Here is a 14,173-nt window from a genome sequence, read left to right as displayed (position 1 = left end):
CAGCCCTGAATTCTACAACCACGATGGTGTTCCTAGGGCTAGAATTTAAAAGAAGACTACTATGCTGGTTTGAAAGGATTATGTATTCTAGAAAAGCCGTGTTTTAATCCTGATCCCATCACAGGCAGGCAGCCTTTTCTTTAAATCTCTATTCAGCACTTTAGGTTAGAATCTTTTGATTATCTCCACGGAGATGTGATGCACCTAATTGTGGGTATTAACTTTTGATTAGATGGAGATGTGACTCCACCCATTCCAGGTGAGGCTTGATTAGTTTGTTGGAATCCTTTAGAAGAGGAAGCATTTTGGAAAAGACTTGAGATTCTGAAAGAGCAGAGCCATGACAGGATAACGAGAACCACGAGAGCCATACAGCCAGAGACTTTTAGAGATGAAGAAGGAAAATGCCCCCAAGGGAACTTCATGAAGCAAGAAGCCTTGAGAGAAGGCTAGCAGATGCCACCATGCTCACCATGTGCCTCCACAGTTGAGAGAGAAACCCTGAACATCACTGGCCTTCTTGAACCAAAGTATCTTTCCCTGTATGCCTTAGATTGGGCATTTCCATAGCCTTGCTTTAATTTGGACATTTTCACAGTCTTCGAACTGTAAACTAGCAACTTAATAAATTCCCCTTTTTAAAAGCCATTCTGTTTCTGGTGTATTGCGTTTTTCAGCAGCTAGCAAACTAGAACAACTACATACTCTCCCTATTCTATCCAAAGGGAAAATTAAGAACTAGAGCTGCTTCTCTGATCTCAGTGGTACATTATGCTTTAGGCTACAGTGTTAATGCCTAAGATGAAATCGAGGTAGCAAAAACATGAATTAAGAGATAACCAGTAGATGATTTAGAATAGAGAAGTGGGGTGTGAAAGGAATGTTTCTAGGAACTGTCTGATGTGGTGGGAGGGATTGTAACACCAAGACCATTAGCTACTGTGACTGAATATTGTTATTGTTTTTGTTTTCGTCCATTTCCTCTGCTTGGTGGAAATATTGACTCTAATATACTGCTGACCCAGAAAGTGCTCATTAGTGGATGAATAAGACTCTTCTAAAATGTTAATAAAGGAGCAAAATACTTCTTATCTCAAGGCAGTAATGCCAGCCCAACTTTATTCTCCTTGAAGAATATTTCCCTCTTGAAAAACCTCTTATACAAGTATCTACAAAATAGTATGTGGCTATACTGGCTCAGCAATTATTCATCCAAGAAAAGTGTACACTTCAGGAGCCGGGGGCAGGTGGAATAAAAAATAGTTTTTCCTTCCAAGTGTAAACAGGAAGCTTCAACTGATTTTAGGAGCTCTGTAATCACAGGTTTCCGCTTTCATCAAAATTCCTTTTTGGAAATTCTGGATGGAGCTAAGCAATACCCCTTGGCTTATGCCATCTACAGCCTGGGATGGCAGCCATGCAGGTGCTTCTGTGCTCAAAGGAGACAAGGAAGCTGCTGGTGGTGGAGGTGGAGGTGCAGGAGGTGGAGGTGATGCAGATATCGGAGGGTAGAGTCTAATATACAAGAAGATCTGAGCTAAACCAGATCCTACTGAATTATTTGAGTTGTGGTATTTTGCTGAATGTTCTTCACTCGTCTCAATGGCAGATTGTTTAGACTTTCCAGCTAAAATCTTTCTCCTTTTATGTTTTTTCTCAAATTGGTGATGTGACTGAGCTTTTGTCAGACTTCGATGCTGGTGGATCTGTTTCTGTTCTTCAATTCATCTCCATTTTATACATTCTTTGACAATGCTCAGTGCCTCTTTTAACTCTGTGGGAATCTTAAACTGTGGCTTTTCAGAAGTGGTTAGTAAAACATCAGTGAACAATGGCATCTGTAAGAGCCGGGAGATGGTAGGCATGCATTTTTACACACTTCATAAGACACAGCCACCACAGCCATGAATGGTCAGGAGAGAAGGAGTCTCCAAGCACTGAGTTTCACGATCATCTATAGGTCATGTCATACAAAAGGTGGCCAAACCAGTGACATCCACACTTTCCAATGCATTGGTTTTCCTGAATTGTGAGAAATATGATTGGTAGAAGGAAAGGAGGTCCAATTGGAATTCTCAAGGTCTAACAGCTGGCAGGAGTCCCCACCTAGCTTCCCACAGGAGGCACAAAGATAGATGCCCAGAAGGGAATCCCTTGTCACATAGAAACTTGAGTCCCTCTAACGTTTGCTCCCATACATTTTTATTTGCTTGAGTTCAAGACCCTGAATCTTCTTAGGGTTCCTCTTTTGGAATGGGTCTTTTGGTTTTGCCTTGTAGAACAGGTCCTTCAATGTTCCTTTTCCATTAAACCTTCTAATTAACAATGCTCAGGATTTGTTAGCTGTGGCAAAGGTAACTCAATAGACAAGAAGGAAGAAGTCTGATTAGACACTGAAAATCACTCTCTGATTGCCAGGGCCAGTGTCAGCCCAGCTTAACGCTAGCCATTCCTCAGGCTGATTTTTAATCTTCAACAAGAAATATTTCTTCCTTATCCTCTAACCTATGTCTTTTAATGATTCTACCATTATGGTTCTGACCTGAAGAACATGGAAATGCATCATAAGGCAATCTCAGTATAGCTGGCAGAATAGTTGTGTCAATCTAAAATCTTCTTAACCAGCTCACAACTGGACAAGGTACAATTTTTGTGGTGATAACATTGAAATAGTTCTGAAGACCTTTCTGCCTCTCAGCTGTGAATTCCAGATCCATGTTACCGATCAATGTTGCCGGAGACAGAGGTAGACTTAGACCTACAGTCTGCAAACTGATGTTCAGCAAATCAAAGTCACTGTGTCTTCTAACAATCTGCCAGCTGTTCTCTACAGAATTTTCTCTCTCCACTTGAATGATATACCCCATGTGGGACCATAGGCTCTGGCTCACCTTGATGGCTCTGTCAGTGGCACCATGTCGTCCAGCAGCCCCTCACCAGCCAGCAGCTTCTCCGTGAAAGCCATCCCTGGCCATCCCGGCCATCCCGGGCCACTACTACCTCGGTACTAGGAGCAGGAACCAGAGGTACTGACTCCAGATGTCTACAAAATGTCTACATCACTCCCATTTAATACTGATAAGAGCCTTGTGATATTAGTATTTTAGTATTTTATAGAGATGACTGGTCCAAACTCACTCACATGTAGAGGTTCCCTCTGCATTTTCCAAGGTCCTCTGGCTTCATATCCCATGCTCATTTCTCTCTGACACACTAACTCAGGTGGCCCACAGAGATTTTAGTTCTCTCATTTTATATTTCCAGACTTATGTGTGATTAGCATTTTGCTGGTTCTCATTTATCATCATGGCATCTGTTGCTGGAGCTGCTGAGGGTGGATATTAGTCATTTCCAGGAATTCAATTCAAATCCAATGGTGAAATGATTTCTTAAAATATTTAGGGGAAATTTTTCAAAGGTTCACACTTTAATAGATAAGGGGGCAAATAGGAGAGAAAGAAAGAGAAGAGTCTCTTTTTAGGTATCTTGGGATCAGGATTCCAACCTGGCCAGTTTTCTTGACCACTGATTCCCATCCTACATTTAGAAGAATGAAGATGTGGGCAGGACTTGGGGTAAATCATTAGGGCTACTGGATTTGGTGGCAGGTTTTACTTTGGCAGGCTCTGATGACCCTGCCTTTGCCAGAGCAATCACCTACTGACCAAGGAACCCAGGATTCAGGGTGGCAACACTGGAAATAACTTAGGTAACCTCTACTGCCCCTATTCTCTCCAACTTTTACATGTCTCTCTAGGCTATGTGGGCAATACTCCATGGCCCAGCACAAAAATCAGGAGTAATTGAGTAAAGTGTCACTCAGAGCAAATCAAGCAAAGCTGTGACCTGAGCTCTTTCATTTTTCACCTTAAGATTTTCAAAATCCTTCAATACTTCACGTGGACAGAAAATTGAGGTTATGCTCTTTGGTTTTAAATATTTCATTCAACTCCTTTCCAAAATTCAGCTGCAGGGATGGCCCTGCTCTTGGCTCTGTCTTAATGGAAGCAAGCTTTACTAAGACGGAATGGCAATGTAGGGGCAGCACACTGGGACAGCTGGAAAAACCATTGGCCAAGACTGGCCAGGGCAAGTGCAGTCAGATGGTCCAAAGTGCCCAAAGAATGAGGCCAGTTCAAAAACAGCCTTAGGTCTAAGACCTAGCAGGCAGAACAAATCACGGTGGGAGCCCATCTGTTAGAGGAGAACATAGAATCAGGCAGGGCTACATCAAGGTCCTGGAAAGCAAGTATAGACGCACCATGGCATAGTTGAGGGCTTTGTCAGGGAGCCAGAGAAATGTGTTTTGAAATTCAGTTTTGCTTTTTCCTAGCTCTGTGACCCTGGAGTCCACTTGAGCCTGTTTCTCTTCTATGAAGAAGGACATTCATATGTACCTTTTAGCATTGTTGTGAGAGCTGAAGATACTGATACTAAAATATCTCGTGCGATACCTCAACAACACAGACATGAAATGAATAAAAGTAATTATTATGATCCTGATGGTTTTTCCTTTCACCCCAGGACCACTAGCAGTAGCTCACTGGATGGAGAACACAGATGCAAGAGGATCTGAGTTGGGATTTGGGAACATTAAGGAGCATTCATTCCATAATTGCATAAGGCACTGCATATTACTCAAGGAGTTGGAGTTGGGTTTTTTAAAAAACCAAAAACTACCAAGTACTACTTAAAAGAATTATTACCACTCTTACCATCCCCTTGTTGAGTTTCTTTAAGATAAATTGTAGCTCAGTAAGAAAGGAGGAGATAGATGTGTAGACACAGGTACAGCCACCCACTATAAATCATTTCTGACAAAAAGGGATGCCTGAAATGAAACTGATCACTGTATCTCATCACAAATTGCTTCCAAGGACACGCAAAATAATTGGAAATTACAGAAAAAAAGACTGCTTGGGGAAGAGATTATGGGTCCTGAGTCATTTCTCTTGAAACTTCAGTACTGATTTTTCTGAACAGGTCTCCATTCTGAATTTTAAACCATCAATACAAGCACTTATTAGTTACTTTAAAAATCAGTGTTTCTCAGTGGAACATGTTTCTTAGTGAAACATGTTTCTTCAGCAAAGATAAACTGGGAATGCAAGAGAGATAAAATTCAAGTAAGTTTATTTGCATCTGTGCACAAAGAAGCTGAAATTAGTATCTAAACAAGTTTAGCGATTGAGGGTTTCATTTTTTCCATGCATTTCCCAGTCAATCAAGGATAGTCAGTAGGTTAATAAACTGACAAGATCTTTAAAAATGTAAAGGCAGCTAACACATTAAGTAAGCTCAAAGGCACAATAGGAAAGAAGATCTGAATCCGAGAGATAAAAAGATTTGTTTTATATTCTTGTTCTCTTTTCTAAGATTAATACTTAAAATGTATTAAAAACATGCTGATGGCTTAGAACTGCAGCTATCATTTGTGGAAACATAAACCAGATTTAGTTATGCAGTTTGCTCATTTTACTTCCTGTATTTACTTTCCAATAAGGGAAGTGGGCAGCTGGAGAGCACGGTATGCCATCTGTCAAGAACGAGGCCTCAGAATGAAGCTAAGAGGTGCAAGATACAGGGAAAACAGTTATTATCTTGGCAATAGGTGGTAAGATAATTCCTCCCAAATGATAGCTTTTCATTGCTTTGCTGAAAATTTTGAAGTTCCTCAAAGGATTCTAGGAAATGGAGGGAAGATCCTGAGCTGGGATTAAGGATTCAGAGAACTTTGGTTTCCACCCAGCTGAGGATAAAACAGACTTTAAAATTGTTTGATGTGGAATGTTTGAGGTAAATCTCATCCTCCATGTCCACTATAAAATCCCCAGTAAAATCTTCTTGGACCAATCTGGTGGTTAAACTCATGCTTCAACTTGAACTAGGCTATGGTGTCCACTTGTTTGGTCAAGTAAGCACTGGGCTGATTGATACTGTGAGGGTTTTGTGCAATTGGATTTAAATCATCAGTCAGTTGGTTGTATCTATGGTTGATTGCATCTACAATCAACAAAGGATATTGCTTTCAACAATGTGAGAAGTCTCCACATCCAATCAAGTGGAGGCCTAAAAGGGAGAACTGAGGACTTCAGCAGTCAGAAAGAAGAATTTCTATCTCTACTTCAGCCAGCCAGCTTCTCCTGGGGAATTCATCACATTCACTGGAGTTTTCAACTTATAGCCTGCCCTACTGAATTCAGACTTGACGTGTGAGCCAATGTCTAGAATAAATCTCTTAATGTAAATATATATATAACCTGCTGGTTCTATTTCTCTGGAGAACCTTAATATAACCATCAAGGATTCTGGGAAAGGGGACTTTTTAAGAGATGTCAAAAAGATGCTGCTGTCCACAGCCAGGTGTCTACAAGATGAACACAGAGAGGGCAGTTGTGGCTTCCAGAGCTCAAGGGTTGGAACACAGATGACATCAGGTTACAAAAGGTAGGCAACCCAGGAACTAATTAACAAGCACTTGGCCAAGACCTACCACCTGTTCAGCCAACATGGGGAAACAAAGGAAAGATAAGACATGTAAGACATGGAAAGAGAATCCTGAGCAAAGGAAAAAAACAGTGAAAGGAGCACTTGGCAGATATAACACAATAACAGCATGAAACTTAACATTTTTTAGTACTCTTAGCTTAAGAAGCAGCCTATTTGCTGGAATGCACAGGAATCTAGAGAAAACGTCACTAAATTTCTCCTGCAAATAAAATAAAATGCAAAAGTATCATCTTTTTTACACCCATCAATTTTTTGACATCTGGCAGTATTTTCCATCCCCTATCCTCACTTGTTTCAGCCTTTCTCATGTCACCCTTCTGTCCAAAAACCCAGGAAAAAGTGTAGTTGGGTATGATATGGGTGTTTATGGTTTGTAGCATTGCAAGTTTTTGTGAAAAGAGAACCAAGTCCAGGAAAGCTATCTCTCAAAATAAGGATTTGGAGTATTGAATGCCTCCCAGATAGTCAGTTGTTCAACTAGAAGTTATGATGGATTCAGGAAATGTTATGGTCCCTTCTCACAACAAATTTTGATAGTCTAATCACTTTAGTGTCAAAGTTAGTAAGGTGAAAGAATAACTCTGTAATGGATAGTGAATTTTATTTGTTTCTGGATTTATCTGGTAACATTTTAGGGAAAAAAACACGAACAGCAATATCTGTGTAAAACTAATATTATTAAGTCAGAAATGATTGTAGAGGAACTAAGTTTAAATTCATGAACCAAAAATATTAGCTCCTTGTCAGAGAGAAAGTGACACAAACAACAGGGTAGGCATCTCGTCTTGGGTAGACTTTGGCCAACAGGAACACATAAATTGTTTCCAATGCAACGCCCTTCCAGCTAACAAAATTTGGTGTATTTTTTTCCAGTCTCTAAAGAATGACCATATAGCTGGATTTGGGTTACTGTATTAACTTCCAACTTCAGTAATTTTATCTTGCAGTTTACATGAAGCAGAATGCAAAATTGAGGTAATTGAAAGTTTGAGCAGCATAATTAATTTTGACTTTGAATCTTTAATTTTTTTAAATATTCATATTTTCAAGAGTGAGCTTTGTTTTATGTTTTGTCATTGTCATTGCTGCCACAACCAGATGGCACAATTTCTTCTAACAGATTGCATCTCTGATTTGATATTGATCATCTATAGAAAAATATGGTTTGCATAACTAATTCTCTTTCCAAATTTGAGTGCACCAGTTAGAGTGTACATTGTAAATATGAATTTTTGTCCATAAAGCAAAAAAAATTAATCAATTTAAGGAGTAACTCATTGATGCTTGACTCTGGACCTCTTGCAAAGCCACTTGATATAAAATAAGAGCAAAGAAAGTCAAAAGAGTGGAGCAGATTTTAAGAAAAACTTGTGTGTTTTTGGACAGTGATAAGGAAGGCACTGTCTATATTTTAGAACCACACCTACTCTTTGAGACCAAAGGAAGAAAGTTTTATTTTGTCTGGAACCTAAATTTTCTGTAGCACATAATCTAATTCAACCTGTCTAGATAGCTCATTTGAACAACTGAAACATGGGGAGCCCAGAATAAGAAAGAGGTCCTTTAATCCTGTATAAAGAGGTCCTTTAATGTAATACCTGGATACAACCTAGAATATAGTAAGTAGATAAGCAAAAAGTATTGGCAAAGTCCCCTGAGGGATGGGAGAAAAAATATGGAACTATTAAACTTTACCATCAAGGAATCCCCTGATCGTGTGTCAAATATTAGGGACACCTAAATCAATACACCAAGCCCTTGATCACGTAGCTTACTCTTGTGAAGCTTATGTAGATAGTGGAGAAGTTTAGACTACCCATAGGCATGCCTAAGAGTTACTCCTGAAAGATCTCTTTTGTTGCTCAGATGTGGCCTCTCTCTCTCTAAGCTCACCTCTGCAAGTGAAATCATTGCCCTCCCTGCTCCACAGGATATGACATCCAGGAGGGAAATTCTTCCTGTCAGTGTGGAGATGACTCCCAGGAATATGTCTTGCCCTGGCATCATGGGATCAACAATTCCATCCTGACCAAAAGGAGGAAAAGAAGTGCAACTAGTAAAGTATCAGTGGCTGAAAGAGTTCAAAAAGAGTCAAGAGGCTACTCTGGAGGTTGCGCTTACTCAAGTTTCAGTTAGACATTGCTATCTATCATAACTTGCCAAACCCCAACCAAAAACAATCCAGCCAATCCTACAGAACACCTAGGGCAATATATAAGATTCTATAATGGTTCCATGCACTAGAGTAACTTTCCAGAAACCTACAACCTCCAGATGGGTCACTGGACCAGATAAATTCTGAAATCCAGAGGGCCCAGCCTGTCCAGAACATCAGTTAGTTGCATCTCCTTACCCCATATTATTAACAGCCCCTTCCAACATGAAAAAGTTAGAAGGGCCATAGCCCAAATACCCCTAAAGAGTGGAATAGAAAGATCAAAGTGATGGTGGAGCTACACAAAGAAGGTAGGGTTTGACAAATGAGTATGATTGCTGAATCATTAAATTGATGTTTCTTTTAGTCTCCAGTATCTTAAAGCAGCTAGAAGCAGAAACCTAAAATTGTGGAATTATAACCCATATTAAACTCTGAAATCTGTTCTACAACTAATTTTTGTGCTATGTTTTGAAATTTATTGCTGTTTTGTATATATGTTATTTTTCATAAAAAAATTCAATTGTGACGATAAAAAAAATATTTATTCTTTTTAGGCTCCTAAATTTTGGAGCAGCTAAAAGGAAAAATCTAAGAGTATGGTATGGAAGCCCAAGACAAACTCTGAGATCTGTCCTGCAACTACCTGTTGAAGAGTGCTCTGAAAATTATTGCTATTTTCTTTCTTTGTTTTGTATATATATTATACAATTAAAAAGTTTAAAAATAAATAAATAAAATAGTAAACTTGTGTGGTTTTAGAAAAAAATGTTTAATATAGAGGTCAAAATGGAATAATTAAATCCAAGTTATTTAATTTGCAAGAAGGCAGAAGGAAAACCGTACTTGCAAATAGGTTGTTATGCAAATAAGGTAAGTGAAAAACCATTTTCTTCTCAGAACATATTTGATTTATTGCTCATGCCACCAGTCCAAGATAAATGAGAATATGCCAAGCGTATCACAATCCACCATTTTGAATCTTCAAAGACTCATCTTCATCCCACACTTTTCCTTACCAGATTTGGGACTCTTAAGTATTGTAAATATTCTTTCAACATGACAATAAAATCTTGATTCATATCTGTTGGTAAGCTATGTATTATTCCCTATAGAAACCTGTGTGTGTGTGCATATGTGTGCACAGTTAAAAGGAAAAAAAGTCTTACTTATATAATTAAGGCAGATGATTTTGGTTCAAGGAAATTAAACACAGGTTATGGTGCAGGAAATTTGAATTCTAGGCTCAGCCAGCCTCCAAAGCCCAATCAGTTCCATGAATTTGCCCTTGTAGTTTTCCCTCCTTCATTATTTTCTGAAGAAGTCCTTCTTTGATACATCCTTTCCAGAGCATGTATCAAGAGCCAAAAATATTCAATTTGTTCATTCGTTTCATTGTCCATCTTTCTCCCTAGGTTAGAATATAAGGTCCTCTAGTGTAAGCACTTCATCTTTTTAGACCATTTCCAGAGCCCCAGCACAGAAAACAACACCTACTAATAGTAATAAAATATTGATTGAATGCATGAATGATGATTTTTTTTTTCTTCTTGAAAACCTCACTAGGATCCCATTCAGCTCTTCAAGCGGAAAGAAGGTGGTGTTCATTTAAATCATTGCAATAATTCTTTGGAGTTCTAGTTTAAGGGTTGAGGAAGAAAACAGAGCAGGTCCTGACATTCAGAAGCCTGGTGTCCATGAGCTAACCCGTGCTATTACCCCATTAGACAGACATAAACCATCTCACAGAATTCCAACCTCAGATCAGGCTACTCCAAGACCATGACAAATGAGAAAAAGCAAGCCCACTTCATAATTTTGTCTAAGCACAGACAAAAAAAAAAACAAAGTCATTGTGGCACCCACAAAATACCAAACACCCCCTGTCTTGGCCAAATGAGTAGTCACTACTTCTTTACCAAGTACAGCTTTATCGTCATTCTATCTCCTTCTCCTTATAGATAGCACTCCTTGAGCTCACCTATCGCATTTCTGAAGGCAACTGATCTAGAGCAAATCTCCACTTTCTTAGGCCCTTCTCTAAATCATCCAAACTGAAGCCAAAATCTTATCATAGTTTATTTCTAATACTCCTTACTGAGATGCTCCGTGGTTCCCACTGTGTGTGTTCTCTTTTGCTGCTACCAGGAAGAAACCCAACATTCAAATGCAGGGATTTTCTGGTGGCCTGTGGCTGGAAAGCATTGACCCAATACCTCACAAAAAAAAAAAAAAAGAAGACAGAGACGAGAGTAAGAAGTTACAACTTGAAAATACCAGCTAGATCGTTTACCAATAATGGTAATAATAATAGCTATCATTTCTTGAGCTACTGCACGATGTCAGGCACCTATGCCATATCTTATTTAATCCCTGTGACAATTCCATGTGGTGGATTCTATTATCTTCCCCACTTTACAGATGGGGAAACAGGGATTCAATGAAGCAGCTTGGCCAAGTTCCCACAGCTAAAAGGTGGCGGAACCAGCATTCAAACCCAGAGAGTCAGGAACGCTATGCTGACATTGACGGTGCTCTTAGGGCTTATTTTCAGCAGGGATTAAATTTTCAAGGACTATATTTCTAAGCCCTCTTAACAAAGATTCTGTGTTCAGTGTGAGAGAGGCAACCTTCAAATCCAAGAAAGATATGAATTTCAGCATCTGTTCAGAATATCCTGGAAGGCTCCAAGCTTTTGCCAAGCAAGTCTTCAATTTTCTTCTTCCAAGAAACTTAGTCACTGACACTAAATTTGCATTACAAAACCAGTCCTCCGTAGGTATATGTTTTAAAGCTAAGAAATAGCTGTCTTTCTGACTACATAAGTGTTTCTCAGCCAGATACAATACAGTTTTGTTCTTGTCAAAGGAAAGATCATCCTTTCAATAAGAGTCACAGACTGTTTCTCCAACAGTGCCACGAGCATTGCACAGCCGGGTCAATGAGGGGGCTGAATCCACAGAGCACTCCTCTCTTTTCTGAACTAATAACAAATGGAAGCAGTTAAGGCCAAAGCTAAAACAGGGCAGAAAGTGGCAGGATTTTTTGCCATAATAGAAATCAAAAGAAGTGTTGACAATGTTGTAACATCTCAAAATGTGATTCTATTTCTTCTCTCAGTTTCGGAGGGGAAGTATAGCTCACAAATGCCAACCCAGGTGAGATACTGATGCGGTTCTGTAGAAACTGCTGAGGTACGTGGCTCACAGGTAACAACAAAAGCAAGACCAACAGATAACCAGCAAGGTCAGGCCTTTGGCTTAATTCTAAGGAGACAAAATGGGTGTTTATCATAGAGTAAAGAAAGGAGAAACAGAACCATATAGTAGAGTATAATTTCCTGCTTGGGCATGCCTGACATGAGTTACTTAAGTAAGATGAACTCACAAAACAAGAAGGCTGGAAGAATCCCTGAAATAGCCTGATGAAAAGAAGCTTCCAGAAGTAGGCGGACCCCTGTGTACACTCCCATTTGCCACAGCAAGAGCCACTCTTTATGATTTGCTCCTCCCTGGTAATTAAGTGGTCAAAACCCAGCCTATGAATAATTATTCACAGAATCTACTAAACCAAATGCATAATTACTTTAGACCAAGTAACTAAAAACATTATGTGAAGGATCTGTAACTTCATTTTCCATCATCAAGAGATGCTGGCATGGAAAATGTTGGGAACCAATGGTCTAAGCCATATTTTCTCATTTTTTATAAACAATTTCATACAAAACAAAATCCAAAACCTTGCTAAGGTCAATGTTTGTTAAGCACCAATTTAATTTCTTCGGTCCTGCCACTGTCTCAAGGAATTTCCAAGTCACTGAGATATGGAAAAATGTAATGAAACAGTAACAATTAAATTAGTTTTAGACAAAGAACATTGGACACCCTAAGTAAAAAGTAATCAACTGAGGGCTTCTTTAATATGATTCACTCTGCATGTTCAAAAGACATGCGTATGTTGACAGTTAAATTTACTTGTCCCCTGGTTCTAGCTCATTAATTCTCATGCATTGATTCTTTCTGTATTGGGTCATTTCTCACAGCAATTTTAAAACAGACAGAGACTACCGAGGACTCTGGTGTCATTTGTACCCCATTTCTCATTATAATGTAAATTAAAATGAAGAAGCATACTAAACCAGTCTTTTAGATTTTTTTCAACCTATGTGTCTGAGATTCTGTGATTCAGTTCTGAATAGTTCATGTATTAGTCACTCTCTTATCTCCTATTTTTTTCTTCTTATATTTCTCTTTTTAAACTCATATGCGTGTTTCCCAGAAACTCCTAGGACTTCTTGGGATTTCCATTAGAAACTTGTAGGTAGAAGTGTACTAAACCAGAATGATTGCACCGATTTTGACATTATAGTTATTTCTTTTTACAATGAGTATATATGACTGATAATCAGAAATATATATTAAAAAATAAAATGCAGAAATAATATTCTAACTATTTCCATGACAACTTACAAACACTACAGCTTTCACTACCTTCCCCCAACTCATCAGGCCTTCCAATCGTATAGCTGCCACTAATGTTTATCTATTTAAAAATCTTTTCACTAATGCTAGATAATAACAGAAATATCTTAGTTCTGTTCATTGTTCATGCAAATAACAGAGGATAACGGCTCCATCAGTGACTCATCTTCCACATGTTTTCCTGCTTGCTCTCTTCTATCAACTAGGGTGAGATTTGTCTTTTACTTTTTCTATCCTTTCTCTACCAAGGGAAGCAGGACTCCTCATCTTCAGGGGCAGAGGAGAGACTCTTGGATCTGACTCCTCCAGGCGTGGTTCATGATTGGCTCATGAATTTAGGAAATTCTCTCTTGCCCAAGGCTATTTTCAAAACCTCTTGATTGCACCCCAGTGATGGAAGGATGTAGGGGAACTTTGTTTAAAAGAACGATTTATGTGCATCCAGTTATTATTTGCAAAATATCATCCCTGTAGAACTTCTTCCCTTTAGTTTTGTGATTAACCTGAGTGTTGTTATATTATTAGCTGGGTTATACAACAGGAAACTGATTTGTAATGTTGCTTTTATAGGAAATAAGGAATTAACACAACCAAATGTGGGAATAAATTAAGTAACAAGTTGGAGGCATATGACCCAGTTCTCTTCTCCTAATTCCACCTCTTCTTGCCTTCTTTTTAATCCACTTTCCCTTCTCAAAGCAATGGCTTGCCATAATTATTTGGTGAGGCTCCACTGTCCTTTCTGACAAAATAATCAGGGAGCAGTGAAGTTCCGGTGTCCATAAAGGATAATACCAAAAAGCTAATGCACTAAATACAAGAAAAAAAGAGATGGTGTTCCCTCTACTCTAGGGAAGTAATGTAATTTACACCACCATTCCCATTCAAGCCTTCTCTTTTTATATTGATAAGTAATTCTATGCTCTAAAATTAAATGCCATGGCAGTGGTGATTTGGCCATGAATAAAGTTGCCAGTACCAATCAAGAACAGCATCTCCAAGACTGCTGTTTCCCCTCCTCTCTGTA

At 38.9% G+C, this 14,173-nt stretch overlaps 1 pseudogene; it reads right to left on the bottom strand.

Annotated features, from left to right (window-relative positions):
• Nucleotides 1–1,317: 1,317 nt before the first annotated feature.
• Nucleotides 1,318–2,965, bottom strand: LOC143679269 (PX domain-containing protein kinase-like protein pseudogene; annotated as a pseudogene).
• Between the last annotated feature and the right edge of the window lie 11,208 nt (nucleotides 2,966–14,173).

Source organism: Tamandua tetradactyla, chromosome 4, assembly GCF_023851605.1.
Source record: "Tamandua tetradactyla isolate mTamTet1 chromosome 4, mTamTet1.pri, whole genome shotgun sequence".
Taxonomy (NCBI): domain Eukaryota; kingdom Metazoa; phylum Chordata; class Mammalia; order Pilosa; family Myrmecophagidae; genus Tamandua; species Tamandua tetradactyla.
Note: the sequence above shows the minus strand (reverse complement) of the source record. Positions and strands in the feature narration are given on the sequence as shown.